This window comes from Rattus norvegicus, chromosome X, assembly GCF_021556685.1.
Source record: "Rattus norvegicus strain SHRSP/BbbUtx chromosome X, alternate assembly SHRSP_T2T, whole genome shotgun sequence".
NCBI classification, from domain to species: Eukaryota; Metazoa; Chordata; class Mammalia; order Rodentia; family Muridae; genus Rattus; species Rattus norvegicus.
The window spans coordinates 106,296,601-106,312,868 of record NC_141554.1 but is presented as its reverse complement, the minus strand read 5'-3'; the positions used below and the strand labels follow the sequence as shown (position 1 = coordinate 106,312,868).

Below are 16,268 nucleotides of genomic sequence, written 5' to 3'. Positions count from 1 at the left end.
TAGGACAGGAAGTTTCAAAGATGAAATCTTTCTCTTGAAATATTTTAACAATTTCTGTCGCGTTTTACATTACTCTCTTTGTGTTAACTTCTTTCTCCTTCTTGTCACTCTTAGGAACATGTTTTATTTCCCCTACTTGATTCTAAAAGTACACATGCCAGACAAAAATCTTCCACTCATGAACATTGTCAGCAAAGCTATCTATACGTTTCCTTTTTTGACGGTGATCATAAAGTGATAAAGATACATAACTAGTGCCAATTTTATAGCACATCAGATTATTAATTAACTAGAAGCAGTAAGAAAAAGTAAAAAAACAGACTTTATTTAATAAAAAGAAAAGTTACCATCAAGAAATGTGAAGTATGTGAAAATTTTTTCCAGAATATTTTAGTCAGATATAAATAAATTGGATTTTTTTAAATGTATTGAAATTTACAGCAAAACTATTCAACAATAATCTTGCATCATAACCAAATGTTGAAATTGAGAAAAAAACTATAGTTTATATAAATTAAAACATGCATTACACACTCATGGTCTCATAGGAACTGTAGTTACCAACACAAAATCAAGGCAACCAAAATTCTGGCAAAAGTAGGGAAGAGAGTCTCCAGTCTATCCCTTACTGATGAGCTACTAGCAGCGGACAGTTGTTGGCCACGGAGAATCCATCTTTAGAGATGATTTGGTCAGTGATAGCTTTCCAAAGCTCTACCAGCTGTTCCCACATTCATGCACATCTTGGCAGCACCAGCTAGACTTAGGGCACTATCAAAAATAAAAAGATAGGAAGTTAAAATCTGGGAGGAGGCATGTTGAAAGGAGATACAGTACACTGCATGAAATTCTGAAGAATAAAGGAAAATAATATACACATATGTACATGATCATACATAATGATTTGGTATTTGAAAAACATAAAAATTTATGTGACTCACTTACTTACCAGTAAACACATAGAAATTCATATGGAAAATCTGAACCAAATTGCCCAGAATAGATATCCTTCTATTTAACAGAATAAAAGACAGCTCAAGGATTTTCTCTAGTGAATGATTATTTCTCCATGAAAGTTATTTTTGAAACACAAATTAATCTTGAAAGTCACAAGGAAAACTATAGCATTTTTTTTCTTTTCCACTGTGTGACCCACTTCAGTGCCAGCAGCCTACATGCACCAAGGCTGGGCAATGGTTAGGAGCCAGTTTGCTCTAGCACGGGACACTATGAAAACTATAGCATTTTATAATATTGTTATACAGTCTCAATTTCATTTGATGATAAAAAGGTTGTCAAAATGCATGTCTGGACATAAACATTTATATATTCAATACATACACGTAGTCACATTATTTCGGAAGAGACAAGAAGATTTTAAAAGGCTTCATATTTATTCATGTATGTGTCTCATTAAAGGGCTAGGTAACTCACACACTAATCAAATCACTAAACACACTCTCCCACTGTCACAAAAAAGGATGGGAAAAAAAAAACAAACAAACCCTAGCACATAGTTTAAAATAATTTAGTATCTATAGGCTCTGAACAAATAGCAATTTCAGATGTGTCCACTAGATGGTACTGATCCCCAAGTTCTGACTTCCTTCAAAGAAAAAATATTATTTACGAAAACGAAAGAAATATCTCTTAAGAATTACTTTGCATTACTATATGTGAAAATGTGTAAAACAAATTGTGATTTGTTTGTATGTAATGGTTTTCTTCTTTTCTCTAAAAAAGAGAAGAATTCTGCAGACATGAATCCTAGTGACAAGGTAACACTGTCTTGTGAAGATGGACTTGAGGTCATGGTAGAGAGAATGAGTTAGAACATTTTCTACAGCTGTCCGAGAAGCTTCGCACAGTTTTCTTGACATGCCCAACTGCAGAGTAGTGGATTTGCACACAGGATTTCCCCAAGGATGAACTGGGTCATAGAGCATTTCCTGCCTGTTATATCTGGCTAACATCTCTGAATAGTTCCTCCTTCCTCTTGTCCTTGACTAAAGTGTTCTCTAGTTCTCAAGTCCCAGCTGAAACATCACTGCCGAAGGGAAGTCTTGCCAACATATTCCAATGACGCCAAGAGCTTCAACTCCCTAAACAGTAACTCCACCAGCCTCACCATTTTGAGACACATATTTTTGTCGAAAAGGAGTTCGGTGAATGGGAGTTTATAAATTTTCATGACTGTGGCCTCACACTATGGAAGATTCTGAGACTTCCAAGTGTCTGAAGACGGGCCCCAGGCTTTGGCTGTTCTACTTTTGAGAGGGATTACTGGGTCACAGACCAAGTAAGCAATGAAGTCCAGATTTATTCCATACAAGGCAGCTGGGAATGTTTGTCAGGGAAGATGTTTGAAGTGAAGAGAACTGTGGGTTGATGCCTTCTCTCCTATGAAGATCCCGTGGGAGACTGGAGTGACAATCTCCTCTTTGCAGCAGACGCTTTGGCAGAGCAAAGCTCATCGAGGCTTTCTAGAGATAGAATGCCAAGCATGTGCATGTTAAACACGTAATTTATAGAATATACTTGAAAGTATATTTCAAGATATTGAAGTTTTTGAAGATAGGAACAGCATTAAGAACAATAAAAGATTTTTAAGTCCTGCATAAGCTTTCTAATGAACTGCCACTGTAACGAGACACTGAGTTATATTTGAAATTAAGAAACATTTAATTCCTATCACTCATTGCAGTGTCAACACATAGCTTTCTTTTCACTGAATAGACAAATAGATAGGCAGATAGGACAGGTGACAGATAGACAGATGTATGGATAGATAGATAGGAAAGTCTATCACATCCAAAACCTGACTGATTAAGTCATCTATGTAATTGTCAAGACATTTTATATTTAATCAAAGCCCACCAAAAGACCTGTAAGAGAAGGATATTTTTTGCATGGTGTGTTGCTTTAAATATGCTTGGCCCAGGGAGTGGCAATATTAGAAGGTGTGGCCTTGTTGGAGTAGGTGTGGCCTTGGAGTGGGTGTGGCCTTGTTGGAGGAGGTGTGTCACTGTGGGATTGGGTTTTAAGATTCTCCTCCTTGGGGTTGGGGATTTAGCTCAGTGGTAGAGCGCTTGCCTAGGAAGCGCAAGGCCCTGGGTTCAGTCCCCAGGTCCGAAAAAAAAAGAACCAAAAAAAAAAAAAAAAAAAAGATTCTCCTCCTAGCTGCCTGAAAGTCAGTATTCTGCTAGCAGCCTTCAAATCAAGATGTAGACCCCTTAGCTCCTCCTGCACCATGCCTGCCTGGATGCTGCCATGCTCCCACCTTGATGATAATGGACTGAACCTCTGAACCTGTAAGCCAGCCCCAATTAAATGTTTTCTTTTATAAGTCTTGCCTTGGTCATGGCGTCTGTTCACAGCAGTAAAACTAACTAAGACAGATGGAAAAGCATACTCTTAATCATTGGCAAAGCCCAGATCGAGTGCCAAATTTCAGGCTCTAAAATCCTTAATCTTTCCACTGCTTCACTCTGCATTGCCTTGATTGTGGGACAGGCTTTTATGGTCTTTGTTCCTTAGTGTAATAGATGCTTGCATTTGATTTAAACAATATGGAAAAGGCCTTCACAGATTGCTGATTGAATGCAAATATCCAGCAACTCCACAAGTCAGTGATAAACCAAGTCAACGTTGTGATTTCACTTTCTGGTGCTTGAAAACCGTTCGCTGTTTTGCGCTATATTTGGGGCAAATCTGTGCTTATTTTTACAATTGTAAATCATATTACATTGCATTCTACATTTCATTGGGAGCATGTTTTTCTGTGTAATGAATTCCTTCTCTTAGAAACCTAGTGATCATTTTATTTAGGATGGAGAGAAGCTCATGGGGCAATAAATGGTTGCCAGAGAAAGAGCTGTCATTTTTTCCAATGGTGTAGCAATTAGTAAATGGCCAGTGATCTCATAATTAATGTCCCACTCATCCTCATGTCAGCAAACTTAAGAGGCCATAAAATCAAACATGAAAAGAAGAAGGTGTACTAGCTTCTTCTCCTGTTGCCGTAATAAAGTATCCTGGCAGAAAGCAAGAGAGAAAGAGTTTATTTGGGTTACAATTCCAGGTTGAATTCCACTACTACAGGAAAGGCAAGGCAACAGGAACTAAATCAGCCAGGCATGTGATAGGCACAGTCAACATCAGAAAGCAATGGATGGGGGCTGGGGATTTGGCTCAGTGGTAGAGCCCTTGCCTAGGAAGCGCAAGGTCCTGGGTTCAGTACCCAGCCCCGAAGAAAAAGGAAAAAAAAAAGGTATGCAGAAAGCAATGGATGAATTCATACATGCCAAGGTTCAGTTCACTATCTCCACTGTGTTATAGTCCAGGATCCCCTCCCAAAAGAATGGTTCCACCCATAATAGGTAGGTCTCTCCACATTAATTGATAGTAAAGGCACCTCCCCACAGACACACCCACAGGTATGAATCTAGACAATTTGTCATTGAGACTCACTTTCCAGGTGATTCTAGAATGTGTCAAATTGAGAACTAAAACTATCACAGAGAGAGGGAAAAACATTTCAGCACAGATGTATGATTCAGATGTCTGAGAATTATGAAAATTCGTTGTATTGATGTATGTGAAATTGTCAATATATATTAGTGGATGGATGGATGGACAGATGGACAGACAGACAGAAAATAATTAAACAAATAAAGGAAATCAAAAACTATATGGGCAGAAATAAGATGAGGCTTCCAGACTTGGGGTGTTGGTAACTGACAACAAGAGAACACAACAGTATTTGACTTGTAACAGTGCTTACATCTCTCTTACGGTGACAGTTTGCCAGCTGTACTCACCCCTCAAACCTATACATCCCCAAGGCTTGATTTTTAGAAAAATGCAGCATATTTATGGGCAATTCAGAGTTAAAGAGTCTAGTACAACACACAGGGGAATAGTTACCAGAAATCATGGGAAACATTTAAAAATAGCTAAGACAGCAAACGCTCACATTTTGTCACTTCCTTTTCCTCCTGTGCAAACTCTAAGTGTGCAAAACCATCATTAAAAATTAGTATTTCCGGGGGGGAGGGTAAAAAAAATTAGTATTTCCCTATATTCCAATTATAAACCTGCTGTGAGAGAAATTGATGTCATTCACAAGAGATTCAAAACAAATAAAATACCTAGGAATAGACTTAAGCAAATCGATGAAAGACCCCTACAATGAAAACTTTAAAACACTCAAAAACTGAATACATTAAAATACGGAAAGATGCACCATGCTCAAGGATTGGAAAATTAATGTTTTGAAAATGGCTGTCATACTGAAACTGATTACAAGTTCATGGCAATCCCAAAGACAATCTCTGTGACATGGCTCATGGAACTAGAGAAAGCAATAAAGTCTCCAAATAGAAAGGCCACTGCTGGAGTTATCGAAATGCCTGACCTCAAATTATACTACAGAGTCACAGTAACAAAAACAGCACAGCAATGGACATGTACGCCAGTGGGATAATGTACTGGAGAAAAACCCATCTCACTTCATCTTCTCCTTACAAAGTCTTTTACAAAAGAAATACATAGGAGAAAAGCATCTTTTATCTCTCACCTTATACAAAAAGTAATCCGAATGAGTCAAAGACTTTAATATAAGACTTAAATCTCTAAAATTGTTAAAAAGAAAAACATATAGAAAACAATTCAAGATATAGCTGTAAGCAAGGGCTTTCTGAACTATTTCAATAATTCACAAAATAACAGAGTTGGAGAATGGGATTGCATAAAATTGAAAAGCACAGCAGGCAGAACAGTTAGCAGAGCCAAGAGACAACTATAGAATTGCTACATATATGTTTGACAAGATATTAATATCCAGGATATATAAAGAAATCTAAAACTACGCAAAATCAACTAGTGAACTAATTAGATGAGCAAACAATTATCAAAGGATGAAGCATTGCCAATTAGCCTACGAAGAAGTGTTGCGCATACTTAATTATCAATAAAATTCAAATGAAAGTACAAAGATTCCAACTCACACTAGCAGAATACCTATCACGAAGAACATAGAGAGTATTTTTGTGGTTTTGGGGAGGGACACACATTTGTAAGGAGTGTAAATTAATCCAGCTACTATGGAAATCAGTACAGAAGCTCCAGTAAAAATGAAATTAGAATGCCATACTATCCTCCTATATCTGGCTATATTTCTGAGAGTATATGTCAGAAGAAACTAAAGTCAACATATCACAAAGTATCTTCACATTCATGTTTTTATAACAGCGTCTGTAGTAGCCATGTTATGGAATCAATTTAAGTGTCTGTCAATACACGAATGGGTAAAGAAAATATTATATATATACATTTATAAATATATCATATGAATACTTATGTATTATATATGCTTATATATTAATATATTATATATATTTATGTATTCATACACATATATACACAATGGAGTTCTGCTTGACCATGAAGAACAACATTACGCCGTTTGCAGTAAAACTGATGCAATTGGAAATGACATTAAGTGAAATGTACCAAGCTGAAAATGCAAATATTGCTTGTTTCCTATCATATGTAGAACCTAGATCTTCCATACATGCTTAAACATAAATTTTGTATATAACACAGAAGCAGAACTGATACTATTTGAGAAGGGGAAGCAGAGTTGGAGGAGAGGAGGGAAGAGAGACTAGGAGAGTATGATGGGTTATAGTCAGAGTACATGACATACTTGAATGAAAATGTCTTTATGAAACCCATTACTATGCATGATGTATGTATGTGTATATGTATATGCTAATAAAAATAAAACCACTTTGAAGACTTAATATAAATAAGTATGTGGTAAAGAAGCAGATTCTCTCTCTCTCTCTCTCTCTCTCTCTCTCTCTCTCTCTCTGCTTTTGTTTTAGCTTTTGTGTTTGTTTTGTTTTTTGAGACACAGTTTTATTGTGTAGCTCTGGCTGTCCTGGAACTCACTCTGTGGACAAGGCTGGCCTCAAACTCAAGAGATTCACGTGCCTTTGTTTCCCAAGTGCTGGGATTAAAGACATGCACCATAACTACCTGACTGATCCTTTTCTTTTTCTTTCCTTTCCTTTCTTTTCTTCATTTCTTCTTTGCAAATTCTTAATAATAGTAATTAAAATATTGGTAAATTAATATTCTAGTGGAACAAAAATAATACAAAACATTCAAGATGATAAAAAACAGATTTGCAAAAAAAAAAACAAAAACCCACAGAAAATAAAAATCTAAGAAAGGAAAGGGAATTCTAATATATAAGAAATCATAGTGTATCTAGATTTTTAGCAGTGTATAATTGACCTTTTAAGTCCAGTTACATGCAATTTATGAAAGTCTCAACTCAAAATCAGCAGCACACTGAGAAAAACCCATACATGGGTAGTAAGCAAGATTTACAACTAAAATATAACCGCATAGAAATGTTTAAAGAAAAGAGACAGAAAAAGGCATGCTGGGGAAATTTGTGGAAATCTACTGTAGCTATATATTTTTATCAGAAAAAAATGGCCCTTAAGGCAAAAGACATTATTAAGGATAATAGGTCTCAGAGCAAGAGTGCTGAAAGGTATAATTCTACAGAAAGGTATCTCAGTTTTATGCTTCCATGCCCCCTAAAAACACAGCTTCGAAATCAACAGAAAAAAAACCAAATTACCAAAAGAAATTGACAAATCTACCATTAGAGTGAGAGATCTTAACATCCCTCTCTCAGTAATTGATAAATCAAGTAGGCACAAAAATCAGTAAAGATGCAGAAGGTTTGAGAAACAAAACTAACAAGCTTGATTTAATGGATGACATTCCACAATGAAAATTGGAGAAATAAAGTGCTCCTCAAGTACCTTGCAAATGAAGTGCTTATTAAAAGTGGCATTGCAGTAGCCCCGAAGACCAGGCTTAAAATATTCACCAGCCAATTCTAAAATATGCCGTCAGCCTTCTGTCTGCAAATTTCACAAACTTAACCAGCACGCCTCAAAATATTCAAAATAAACACGCATCCCTGTTAAGCATGTGCAGAAGTCTTATCGTCATTCCCTAAACCACATACTGCATCAACTGTTTACATGGTATTTAAATTACACAAGTATCATAAATAAGCTAAAGATGATTTAACGTAAACAAGAACAAACTCCTATAGATAGCAAGAGACAAAACACACCTAGAAAGTCACACACCCACTATAGAAAAGGAAAAAATAACTTCCAGTTTTCAGGAAAAAAAATGTTTTTCTATTCTATCACAACATAAGTCAGGAAACGTTTTTACTGTTGTTGTTTTGTTTTCTCCATCTTTATTAAATTAGGTATTCCTTATTTACATTTCAAATGTTATTCCCTTTCCCAGTTTCCAGGCCAACATCCCCCTAACCCCTCCCCCCCTTCTCTATGGGTGTTCCCCTCCCCATCCTCCCCCCATTGCCGCCCTCCCCCCAACAATCATGTTCACTGGGGGTTCAGTCTTAGCAGGACCCAGGGCTTCCCCTTCCACTGGTGCTCTTACTAGGATATTCATTGCTACCTATGGGGTCAGAGTCCAGGGTCAGTCCATGTATAGTCTTTAGGTAGCGGCTTAGTCCCTGGAAGCTCTGGTTGCTTGGCATTGTTGTACATATGGGGTCTCGAGCCCCTTCAAGCTCTTCCAGTTCTTTCTCTGATTCCTTCAACGGGGGTCCTATTCTCAGTTCAGTGGTTTGCTGCTGGCATTCGCCTCTGTATTTGCTGTATTCTGGCTGTGTCTCTCAGGAGAGATCTACTTCCGGCTCCTGTCGGCCTGCACTTCTTTGCTTCATCCATCTTATCTAATTGGGTGGCTTTATGTGTATGGGCCACATGTGGGCCAGGCTCTGAATGGGTGTTCCTTAAGTCTCTGTTTTAATCTTTGCCTCTGTATTCCCTCCCAAGGGTATTCTTGTTCCCCTTTTAAAGAAGGAGTGAAGCATTCGCATTTTGGTCATCCTTCTTGAGTTTCATGTGTTCTGTGCATCAAGAAATTTGGGCTAATATCCACTTATCAATGTGTGCATACCATGTGTGTTTTTCTGTTATTGGGTTACCTCACTCAGGATATTTTCCACTTCCATCCATTTGCCTATGAATTTCATAAAGTCATTGTTTTTGATAGCTGAGTAATATTCCATTGTGTAGATGTACCACATTCTCTGTATCAATTCCTCTGTTGAAGAGCATCTGGGAAACTTAATACTATCCTTTTGTATTTGAGTAAGGACCTAGAGCTTCATATTCTAAAGAAATAGACTCATTTTATGAACAAGCAACTACTAACTACTGTACATAGAATATTTCATAAATACCCCAGGCATTGGTATCTTACTATTACAGCAGCAAAAATTTGGCTTTGTTAGTAATGCCTAAAAGCATATTTCTCAAGAGTGATGGCAATTGAATTTCAGTGAAGCAAGGTTCTTCAGCTTTCAGAGCCTCAGTTTCTTCATCTGTAGACTGAAACTGAAAACTCCCCCCTTCTGAGCCCTGGTGAGGTTAAATGGCAGTAACACTGTTGTGGCAGCAATCCCCAGACATAGAGCAGTGCCCAGAGTTGGGGAGCATGGCCCCTATACACCAAACCCTGTCATTTCTCACAGTATAGATGGCCCCTTCAGTCTTTCTGTCTTCTTTCCAAAACAGACCAGAGAACCTGACTCCTGGCTTTATCACCAGTGCTTCATTTGCTGTGAGTTCCCACGTCCCTTCATTCTTCTGTTTCAATCATATGGTAAACTGAAGGCCCCACAACACATTGCTCTGTACAAAATGACCTTCTGGACATATCGTTGGAAGTGAATTTGAAGGAGGATAGTGGATACACTCAGGGATATGAGTACTATAGGGAAAGGAAAATGTCACCCATTACAAATGGGACCTCAAACTTGTATTGAATATTTACATCTGTATTTGGCAACACTATATACCTTGGCTCTGCTGGGTTGTCTTTGTTTGTTGTTTGGTGTAGTTTTGTTTTGCTTCTATGGAAAACCATGTACAATTTTGAAAATACATACATAACCACAGTGATTATACTTAGTGTTTCAAATATTAAATTCGGTTTCTTCTTTCTTTTTTATTGGATTTTTTTCTTTACATTTCAAATGTTATTCCCTTTCCCGGTTGCCCATCCATAAGCCCTTTATCCCCTCCCCTGAATGTATGAGGGTGTTCCCTTCCATCCACACCCCTTCCCGCCCCCACCAACAATCCCCTACACTGGGGGGGTCCCACCTTGGCAGGACCAAGGGTTTCTCCTTCCACTGGTGCCCCAACAAGGCCATCCTCTGCTACCTATGCAGTTGGAGCCCAGGGTCAATCCATGTATAGTCTTTGGGTAGTGGCTTAGTCCCTGGAAGCTCTGGTTGCTTGGCATTGTTGTTCATATGGGGTCTCGAGCCCCTTCAAGCTCTTTCAGTCCTTTCTCTGATTCCTTCAACGGGGGTCCCATTCTCAGTTCAATGGCTTGCTGCTAGCATTCACCTCTGTCAAATATTAAATTCTTAAAACCTGTTATGTTGCCAGGTAAATTCCTTGGACCAGAAAGCTGAATCCAAGGTTCACAGGCTCAAAAAAGAGAAAAATGTTTTTCTATTGCACATATTAGTCCAAAAGTCTTGACAATTTACCCACTGTGTGAAATGTTAATCAGTGTCATTACAATAGGAACAAAAAACCTGTATGCATTACTTTTCCATAAAATAAATTCTATGCTTCCATTAAGCATAAGTGAACTAGAAATTTCAAGCTGTGATTCTTATGGCACTGAAATTTATAATGATTTATATTGAAATTTATTTTGAGAGTAAAAACTACTTAAAAATTTTTCAGGGATAGCAGCATATGATACTCCGTGCCTTTAATTCATTCTAACACTTGGAAGAAAGAGGTAGGAGGACCTCAAGGCCAGCCTAGTCTACATAGCTTATTCCAGGTCAGTCAGTACTTCATAGTGAAATGGTGTATCACAAGAAAAGTTTTTCAGTTTTTAAATAATTGTTGTTCATGTGAGATATTAAAAGTACAGAACAGAGATATAGACGGAGTGCTCAGTGGTTAGGGGAATTCATTCCTTTTGCAGAGGACCTGAATTCCACTCCAGTGCCCACAATGCACATAACCATCATCTACAACTCTAATTCCAGGGGTTCAGCCACCCTCCTCTGATCTCTAAGGGGTCATACATATGTATAGATATAATAGTCCTACATGTTAAATAAAAAGAAACAAATACTTTAAAAACCGTACAGACCCTTATTTAAAAAAACACAAGTGACCTCCAATCACATTCATTAACATGCAGTTATCATACTTTGTTGTGTCTCAAAACAAACAGAAGCAATCGTGCATATGAGTATCGTTGCACACACATTTTCTGCAACTGGAACAATACTTGATGCCTATCTGGTAGTTTGTATTAATGCTTGAGCTCCAGATCATAATATATGGAATGAGGTTAAGATCTCTCATTCTTCTCTTTGCTATTAAACAGCTTGCATGTGACTCAAAATCAATTCTTACTCCTACTCTTTTTCACTGTATTAGAATGAAAAGGAGCAGACTCTCTCATGGGTTCTCCATCCATGATGAGTTTTGATTGCCTTTTCTTTCACCCTGGTATCTCCCTCACTTCCCTGACCTCATCCATGCTTGAACTCCTCTCTCTACTCAAGGTGTTTCCTCTCCACTTTCATATCAAATGTGGTCCCTAAGCCATCACCTCTCTCCCTTAATGCCTCCTTTTTCCCCCACACAAGGTCCATTTTCCTGTCCCAGACCATCTACATTTACTCACTCCCAAACAAAGATGAATGCACAAAAATTAGAAGCTAAGATTTGCATATTAAGTCTTCAACTGATTGAGTACTGCGTCTTCACAGAAGCTTGCTCACTGTGGTCAGACATTATATTCTCCCCAGCCTGCGGACATTTGTTCTTTTTGTTTGAAAGGATTGATATTAAAGGAAGATTAAAATAAATTTTATTGAGCACTTAGAGCCACATATTTTACTATATCACCTAAATACATTTTCTCATTTAATTTTGAAGTATAATTTGATCAGGTTTCTGCCATTATAGAGGCAATTTGAAAGATTACTAATGGATATGAAGGAAGTTAAGAAATTTGCCAGTGATCATGCAACTAGAAAATAGTAGCCTCCAAAGCTGGACACTACTAACTGGTTACACTGCATATGGCTTAGCCTGAGAGGTAAGACTATCACGCAAGCAGTTACTCACTCAATATCCTACTCTCTTTTGTGCTTTCTCTGTTCTATTTCCTCTCTATATAAGTAATATAAAAATGGCTTTCTATAGTTGTTTAGTTAAAAAGAATGATAGGCTGGAAAGATGGCTCACTGCTCTTCCAGAGGACCCAAGTTTGATCTGAGTACTCATCTCAAGCAGGTTACAACTCTTCCTTACTTTGTCTCTAGGGGATCTGACACCATTTTCTGGTCTCCAGGGGCACTGTATTCATGTGCTTGTACCCACTGAGACATACACAAAGACACACAATTAGAAAATAGTAATGTGATTTTTTGAAGAAGAAGGAGGAGGAGGAGGAGGAGGAGGAGGAGGAAGAGGAGGAGGAGGAGGAGGAGGAGGGGGGGGGAGGAGGAAGAGGAAACAGAGTGATCCAGGAAAGAACTCATATACAGTAAATAGTATGATACTGTCTTCCCTTTTTCTAAATCCCTCAGAACACTTATCCTAGAACTTGAAGATGGCAAACTAAACTAATACATTGTGTACATTTGTTTCGTTTCTTGTTCCTTTTCCATCCCATTTCAAACACTTTTGCTCTTCGTTTTGTTTTTTTATTTTTTATGGATATTTTCTTTATTTACATTTCCCTTTCCCCGTTTCCACTTCAGAACACCCCCATTCCATCCCCCACCCCCTACTTACATGAGGGTGCTCCCTCAACCACCCACCCACTCCCTCCCGGCTCCCTGCCCTGGCATTCCCCTACACTAGGGTTCCAAGCCTTCACAGGACCAAGGACCTCTCCTTGCATTGATCCTCAGCTACATGTGCAGTTGGAGCCATGGGTCGCTCCATGTGTACACTTTGGTTGGTGGTTTAATCTCTGGGAGCTCTGGTTGGTTGGTATTGTTATTCTTATGGGGTCTCAAGCCCCTTCAGCTCTTTCAGTCTTTTCTCTATTCCTCCAATGGAAGGATTTATTCGTTCTCAGTTCAATTATTGGCTGTGAGCATCTGCCTCTGTATTTGACATGCTCTGGCAGAGCCTCTCAGGGGACAGCTATATCAGGCTCCTGTTGGCTTGTACTTCTTGGCATCAGCAATATTGTCTGTATTTTGTGGCTGTATATGGGCTGGATCACCAGGTGAGGCAGTCCCTGAATGGCCATTCCTTCAGTCTCTGCTCCAAATTTTGCTTCCATTTCCCCTCCTATGAATATTTTTGCTCCGTCCTTTAAGAAGTACTGAAGCATCCACACTTTGGTCATCCTTCTTCTTGAGCTTCATGTGGTCTGTGAATTGCATCTTGGGTAATCAGAGTTTTTGGGCTAATATCTACTTATCAGTGAATACTTATCATGTGCGTTTCCTTTTTTGTGATGGGGTTACCTCACTCAGAATAATATTTTCTAGTTCAATCCATTTTCCCATGAATTTCGTGAAGTCATTGTTTTTGATAGGTGAGTAGTACTGCATTGTGTAGATGTATCACATTTTCTGTATCCATTCTTCTGTTGAGGGACATCTGGGTTCTTTCCAGCTTCTGGCTATTATAAATAAGGCTGCTATGAACATAGTGGAGCATGTCTCTTTGTTGTATGTTGGAGCATCTTTTGGGTATATGCCCAGGAGAGGTATAGCTGGGTCCTCAGGTAGTTCAATGTCCAATTTTCTGAGGAAACTTCAGATTGATTTCCAGAATGGTTTTTACCAGTCTGCAATCCCACCAACAATGGAGGAGTGTTCCTCTTTCTCCACATCCTCGCCAGCATCTGCTGTCACCTGAGTTTTTGATCTTAGCCATTCTCACTGGTGTGAGGTGAAATCTCAGGGTTGTTTTGAGTTGCATTTCCCTTATGACTAAAGATGTTGAACATTTCTTTAGGTGTTTCTCAGACATTCGGCATCCCTCAGCTGTGAATTCTTTGTTTAGCTCTGAACCCCATTTTTTAATAGGGTTATTTGTCTCCCTGTGGTCTAACTTCTTGAGTTCTTTGTATATTTTGGATATAAGGCCTCTATCTGTTGTAGGATTGGTAAAGATCTTTTCCCAATCTGTTGGTTGCCGTTTTGTCCTAACCACAGTGTCCTTTGCTTTACAGAAGCTTTGCAGTTTTATGAGATCCCATTTGTCGATTCTTGATCTTAGAGCATAAGCCATTGGTGTTTTGTTTAGGAAATTTTTTCCAGTGCCCATGTGTTCCAGATGCTTCCCTAGTTTTTCTTCTATTAGTTTGAGTGTGTCTGGTTTGATGTGGAGGTCCTTGATCCACTTGGACTTAAGCTTTGTACAGGGTGATAAGCATGGATCGATCTGCATTCTTCTACATGTTGACCTCCAGTTGAACCAGCACCATTTGCTGAAAATGCTATCTTTTTTCCATTGGATGGTTTTGGCTCCTTTGTCAAAAATCAAGTGACCATAGGTGTGTGGGTTCATTTCTGGGTCTTCAATTCTGTTCCATTGGTCTATCTGTCTCTGTACCAATACCATGCAGTTTTTATCACTATTGCTCTGTAATACTGCTTGAGTTCAGGGATAGTGATTCCCCCTGAAGTCCTTTTAGTGTTGAGGATAGCTTTAGCTATCCTGGGTTTTTTGTTATTCCAGATGAATTTGCAAATTGTTCTGTCTAACTCTCTGAAGAAGTGAGTTGGAATGTTGATGGGGATTGCTTGTTCGTTGTTTTATGTCAGTCTTTTTACAATGGACGGTAGTCATGATTGGGAGAGCAAAGTGTTGTTAAAGTCACAGTACATGTCCATTTCCCACTTATTTCCCTTCCCCAGCTCTATGGGAATAATATCAGTTTTCCTCATTTTTGCAATGGTGAAATTCAGGACCACAGACACTAAGTTGTTTTTCCAAAGTCCTGCGTCTTTTGAAAGGAGGATGGGTCATCAAGATGGCTCAGCGGGAAAAGGCACTTGCTGCTAAGGCTAATGATGTCAGTTCAATCTCCAGTCCCCATGTGGTAGAAGGAGAAAACCAATTCCTATAAGTTGCCCCCCAATTTTGTGCAGGAAAGAGAGTAAATCAGTACATGTAATAGTAGTAGTAATAGCAGCAGAAGCAGTAGTTAGTGCTGGTGGTGGTGGCGGCGGCAGCGGCGGCGGTGGTGTTAGTGATGGATATAACTATTTTCTATTTCCCCAGAGGATATTGAGCACCCTGCATTTTAGATTACTTTCTGGGGTTGGGGATTTAGCTCAGCGGTAGAGCGCTTGCCTAGCGAGCGCAAGGCCCTGGGTTCGGTCCCCAGCTCCGAAAAAAAAAAGAAAAAAAAAAAAGAGTGGGTATGGAGGCTCACACCAATGTGCTTTATAGATTACTTTCTAGGGCGTGAGTTAGGATCACTTTAGCTTACTTACTATTTGTGGCCCCATGGGTCTTCATTAATAGCTCTTTCAGGTAATGAGGAAGACCAAAAAAAAAAAAAAGAAAGAAAAAAGAAAAAAGAAAAAAAGAAACCATCACCTTTTGTGCCAGGAGACCTGTATGTAGGGCCAGGTGAAGAGCTTGATCCCTGAAGAGGTGAGTGAGGTCAGATGACAGCTTAGTATTTTTAAATCTGGGAAAGTCATCTCAAATGTAGAAGTAAATATCAACATTACCCCGTACCATAGTAATTTTTGTTTCATCCTCTTTAACCATGAAAACAGATATTCAAGAATGTGATTAATACTTTCTTCCTAAGCTACAGTTTAATTCACTAAAACCAGACCACCAACATTATAAATTACACATCAGTGATGTTAAGCTTAGACTTGTTCTGAGAGACTTTCTCACTGCGTCCTGTGGCCTCATGTGCTCTCAGTGCTCTTTGCCTAGTCTCCCGATAGACCGGCAATTACTCCACCCTAGTTTCCTCTTCAAACATTTAGAATTAACAATTACAGAGATTTCTTCTACTAATGAAACCAACATTCTGTTACAAAACACTTGCACAGGTTGTTTTTTAATTTATGATATGGTTTACATTAGGTAATTGTTGAAAATTATTTAGGGTATTTATTATTTAGTTAATTTAAATAATTATTTAGTTGT

At 38.6% G+C, this 16,268-nt stretch overlaps 1 pseudogene; it reads right to left on the bottom strand.

Annotated features, from left to right (window-relative positions):
• Positions 1-1,141: 1,141 nt before the first annotated feature.
• On the bottom strand, positions 1,142-1,263 carry Snora80c (small nucleolar RNA, H/ACA box 80C; annotated as a pseudogene).
• Between the last annotated feature and the right edge of the window lie 15,005 nt (positions 1,264-16,268).